Raw genomic sequence first — 6,000 nt, 5'->3', positions numbered from 1 at the left:
TGTTTTTTGTGTTTTCGTGGAAAAATTTCTTTAGACTTGGGTAAAAATGTTTGTTCTGGAGTCAGATGTTGCGTAATTTAAGGGTGTATTGGGGAGCTGTCTTTATTATTATCATCATATGGTAGGGGTAAGGGATTGTAATGGAAGTACTGATAAAACAATGTATAAAAAGTAATAATAATTGATTAGTTACTGTGAATTTAAGGAGGGGGAAAAGATGTACAATGAGGGTTATCTATGAAATATGGTAACACAGCGGTGATTTGTGTGTAGTAATGAAGTTAAAGGTTAACGGGTTAAATATAATTATCTGAATGTATGAATTGTAATTGTGCTGAGTAAGGTGCGTCCGGTGGTAATTTGAGAGGGTAATGATTTGAATATAATGATTAGAATGAATTACTTTGATAAATTGATATCGTGATGAGAAACTATATTTTCTCACGGTTATCGCATTTTTTCTAAGTACAGGTCTCTCCTTCGATGGTATTGATACGAGATGCGTATTTCCACTATCTTTTATTTGTATCCGTGATTGATTATTATGGTCTCATTAACGTATTGTTGACCTTCGGTTCGGAGAGTACGATTGGTGGTCACCTGAATTTTATTTTCAAAAGTATGCTACAGGACGCGTTGTATGTTTCTGGATAATGCAACGATCAGCTGAATTGCGGTGTGTATGACAAAAGCTTTGATGACGGTCCCTGTAATAAAACTGAGGTTGGGAAAATTTTCTGCCCCCGTAACGGAGGGAAGGGATAAATAACATCGATCAATATGACAAAAGCTTTGATGACGGTCCCTGTGTAAAACTGAGGTTGGGAAAATCTTCTGCCCTCCGTAACGGAGGGAAAGGATAACATCGATCACGTTTCAAGAATCGTTGGGGTCTCATCACGTGGTGAGTGTAACCCAATGAAATGTGTTCGCGCATTTTTGGAGAGTATTTTGACTGGATTACGGGATGATTTGTTCATTCCATTGTTGTGAGGGTTTTTAAAAATGCGAAGCACCTCGACTCGACCTTTTCCGTTTGCACTCCTGGTATCAACCGCTTCAGCGAGCCCTAGACATCGAACTAACACGAGGAATCCATCGGATCGATTAATCAACTATAAGGTAAATTCTTGTTTTTTTTTCAAATCTAAATCTACATTGTTTTTATTTGAATGTTCCCAATGACTGATCGTTTACAAATTGTTGTACATAGTTTGAAATTTAAAAACAAATTGAATTTCACATTCTAATGAAATACTTATTGGCGAAATTTTTAACGTAGTAATCGTTATATTCATAATCGTTTTTACTGAAAATACTGAATATTTCGGGGAAACTGATTCCGTGTGAAAGAAGTGTTATGAAATAAATGCAATAGTAACCGCAATTCGTACTAAACAAACTTTGGACTCTAATTCGAGAATATTCCCAGCAATGACAGTGCGTATCTAAATAGTTTCTCAATAAGATATTATAGAATTCTGGTTTTTGTCCGTAACTGTCTACGTAATATCCCCGTTTATTTGCGAATAATATCAAACAAATCCAATGTTCACCGCTCTTATCACTATTTTGGGAGTTAACAATGAAAATACTAGGGTATACAGGATTTACGGGCAGACGATTAGCCGGATAAACACCTTTAAACAATTTACTTACGCACGTATCATTACTTCAAATATTCATTAATTCATCGGTATACAACATTCTTTTTATCTAAAAATCTGTTACAACTGTTCGATCTTTCGTAATTTCTAAAACCTCATCGAAGTTAGCGTATAACAATAGATTAATATTTTCGGGGAGAGGCTTTGAAAATTCCAGTTCTACTCGAAGCGATCCTTTTTTGCTGATAGCCAGGTCAGTGAACCCAAAGTCGGGTGTCAAATCAAACGCAGTTAAGAAATAGCCGCGAGCGTAATCTTTTCTAGTTATTCCAATTGTTTTATCTTGGTATAGAATACCGGTTCCCGTGAATAACGAGAAATAACCTTCGCACAAGTCTTTCGACTCGAAATTTATAACCTTTGATTCAACTTGCGAACCATTGAGGGAAACCACAATTCTAGTGATATCATAGTGTTTAAAGTCGAACGGGTTTTTGCCATAGCTTCCACTCAGCGATTCGTCCGAACAGAAAGCGATAATTATATTCCTTGGTATATTGCCAATTATCAGATTATCTCTTATAACACTACGTACTCCGCGTGGGATATTCACCGGAAAAATACTTGTTTTTACGAAATGATACTTTGCATTGCTAGTAGACAAAGCTTTTTCATGGGCAAGTTGAACTGAAGGACTCAGCTGAACTCGTCTCACATTTAATGTGGCGTTTTCAATTTTTACTTTAAATTTCACTTCGGGATTCGGAGACATAATACAAAACGCATCCTTACTCCTTATCAATTTAACTTTTACCGTTACATTTGATAGCAATAGTTTATCTAATCCGAACGCATCGCTGTGTAATCGTAGTTGTACTTGTGTAAGATGGTTTGAATTTTTCAGTAAATCATAGCGTTCTTTTAGCCCGTAATTACAGTCTGCGTTTCTAGGATCTGTATCGTTCATACGCCCGGCTTCGTCTTTATATATCATAGCGCTTTCCATCCACCCCGGTTTCGACGATGATTGACAGAATATCAAATTCTCAATAGCGGCTCTAATCGGGTGTAGGTCCATTCCATTGCTAACTAATTTATCGTTGAATCGAACCTCGACATCACTGAATAGTGATTGACCGGAATTTATTAATGGAGCCACCGGATCGTCGGCTTTACCATTAATCATTGGACTGCCGTCACCCTTTACAATTTTGAATGCGACATCTAACCACGTGTGATTCAAATCTAGATAATGTTGAGAGTTCCCGGTTATGAGAAAATCGATATTTCCACTGTCGGTGATCGTAGCTAACGGTTGATATTTGGCGTAATGCGCAGATTCCATCGTAATATTAGTCATCGGTAGTGAGAAGATGTCCAATTCACTCTTCAAAGCGGGTTGCGAGTCTTTGTGAACTTTCAAACTCATGTTGCCAATGGTGTAAATAATGAACAATTAATACGCTTCCAAAGTCTCGTTAAATCTGCGCTGACGTTTTGCCTGCCGTGGTTTATGCGTCTTTGATCTGACTTTACGTTTCCTCGGTTTATTGGGGCTCCTAAGTCTCTTCCTTCGATGACGTCACCTATAGTGTTAACACCGGCTTTAATTATATGTGGTGCTGCTTTCTTTGCAATCGTCTTAAACAATGGGATCGCCCCCCTGAATAATCCGCTGAGGATAGAGCCGATACCGGCCCCTCTTTGTACCGGTCGACCGTGGTAGAAATCATTCCCGCCGCCTGCCTGTCGTAAATAATAATCACAACACGCGTCTTGATCTATTGTGCATTCAGTCTTCATATTTGCAATTTCCGTCTAAAATGTAATACGAGGGAGACTTTTCCCCTTTTAAAGATGGGCGGGGATCCGCTATCTTTGTTCATATAGATTTCAATAACATCCAGTCGATTACTCCTGAGAGGTAGATAATAAGGTCTTCTGAATTCTCGATCTATAACTGTTTGATTTATATCGTTTACACCTACAATCCTTAATAATGGTGCGCTATCATGCCCGACTTGTTGATGTTGAATTAACTCTGAATAGATCAAGATGTTGTGGTTATCAGCCATGAGGTCAACGGGTCTAGACGCTATAACTTCGACATAGCTCGAGTTTGTATTTGATTTTCGTACGATTTTAGTGTCCGTATCATTTTCGTTGAAAATATTAGCGTCGAGAACGTGCATCGAAGGGAATCCAAACACCCAAGCTAGATCGTTTTTGAACTTAATTTTTGCATTTGCGAATAATCTGATCGAGACTCGCTGACTTATTTCATTATAGAAATAGTTTTATTCTATTCGTTGCCGATGTGCGTATTAAAGCAGAGTTCACTTGATTTATCAGTGATTCGATATTTTTATATATCCCGCCGCTAACGTTATACGCCTCGCTCCATTCTCCTTTTCCAGAGTCGACGTAGAATTCACCGGTTGTTATATTATCGAATTCGCAGTTGAAATTTATGTGCACTAGCGCAACTTCCCAGTTTCCATCCAGATTAATCGTCCCCCTAAGTTTCACTTTAAACTTCTTTTGAGAATTATCGGGAAATTCATCCATGCTTCCATCGCTTAACAATGTTAAATAAAAGTCACGCATCTTTCTTTAGGTCACGCGCTGGAATCCAAGAATTAAATTTCGATGGGTATCCCAACCACTTAATGAACAGCTCGCGATTGTTTCCTCGCCCCCGACTACGGATAATCTTTTCTATTCGATAGACGTCATCCACCTTTTAATTACTTTTTGCAATTCATGGGAATAGAATTGGCCCTGAACTCGCTCGCCCATTTGATCCACTATGTGGTAGGTCGGTGGATTGTGTGCAACCTGTTTAGTGATTGTAAATATTTCGTGTGACCAACCGGGCAAATACCCCTTATCGAAATCCTTCTTATATCTCGCGATTCTAACCGCATCGCCGACAGAGTACTTGAATTGTTTATTAATAAGAGATTCGCTTCCGTATAAATTCTCCCAGACTAATTTCTCATTAGATTCGTTTACTTGGTTCGGTGACATTTTAATCGATCGATGATACGATTCGTTATAAGCTTTCATTATTTGTGGAAGAACGTTAATGTAAGTTTTCGAGGTATGTGCTGTCATATAGCGAAATAACCTCCCCTTTATCGTTCGTATAAGTCTTTCCACAATGCTGCATTTTACTGTATCTTCACTTGTAAAGTGAGGTATTCCGTACTTTTTCATCAGTTTAGCGAAATGAACGTTTAAAAACTCGGTACCTTTATCGCTCTGTACTTTCTTCATACGACTTTGAATTATAACTTTCTCGAACGCCGAACAAACTTCTCGACTATTTTTCGTTTTGATGAGGATAGCATAGGCAATTTTAGAAAAACCGTCGATTGACATGAGCAAATATCTATACCCTTTATTCCATCTAGATAAATTCGATAGATCACACAAATCGATTTGATGTTGTTGATTAATACCGGAAACTATTGTTTTATTCCTTTTGAAACGTTTACGAGTTGGACGATGTAGAGTATATGCTTCTTGTGACTTTGATAGTTTCAATGTTGATCTTCTCCCCGGTTAGCCTTGCAGCACGATACAAAGCATTTATGCCACCGAATGCACTTGGATTTTCGGGGTTGTAATACAGTTCCGTCAATATCTTTTCCACGCGGGGGCTCACGTGAGTCGACATTATCCTCTATTTTCGATTGACAGCAAGAGATTTTCATCCCTTTACAGTCCACAGTAATCATTGATTGCGAGCGTGGAAAGCACGAGCTCATGCTGTATATTCACACACGTGCATATTAAACAAAATATCCGGTAGTGCCGATATTATTTCATTTAATGATTTACACCCGCTTATAATTACACTCCCTTTATGTTGAATTATGAACGAAATACTTCCACGACGATAAATGAGGCTAGGAGTGATCTCCGGATTATAACTTCCGCCAATTAATGAATTCAAAAGAGTTAGATTTACTTTCACCCCTGTTTTCGCAACACCGGTCATAGTCTGAATTTTGAAGTCAGTTAACTTCACAGCGATATCCTTTTTCTGTATTAGCCTAGCAAATCGTCGCACGCTGGTATAACACTCCGCTATAGATCTTGTTCCATTGCAGACCATTTTCCCAGTAGTGAAGAATAGACAAGTACCTTTGATACGCCTATGTCTCATAGTGAGCGCGCTAAATTTAAGTGGATTATGAATGACATTGTGCATCGTTTTAGCCAATTCATCGAGATTCAAGTTTGAATTTAGGTTTGCCGTCGCTACTACATTAACCACCTCAATCATTTTCGATGTTCAGTGCCCGAGGGATAAAGGCTTAATGAACGATGTAGAAATTGAAAAATAAACCCCATAAATTTATCTGATATATTTTTATTGTTTCAC

This window comes from Tubulanus polymorphus, chromosome 8 (genome assembly GCF_964204645.1).
Source record: "Tubulanus polymorphus chromosome 8, tnTubPoly1.2, whole genome shotgun sequence".
NCBI lineage: Eukaryota > Metazoa > Nemertea > Palaeonemertea > Tubulaniformes > Tubulanidae > Tubulanus > Tubulanus polymorphus.
The sequence above is the reverse complement of the archived record's forward strand: the minus strand, read 5'-3'. Positions refer to the sequence as shown.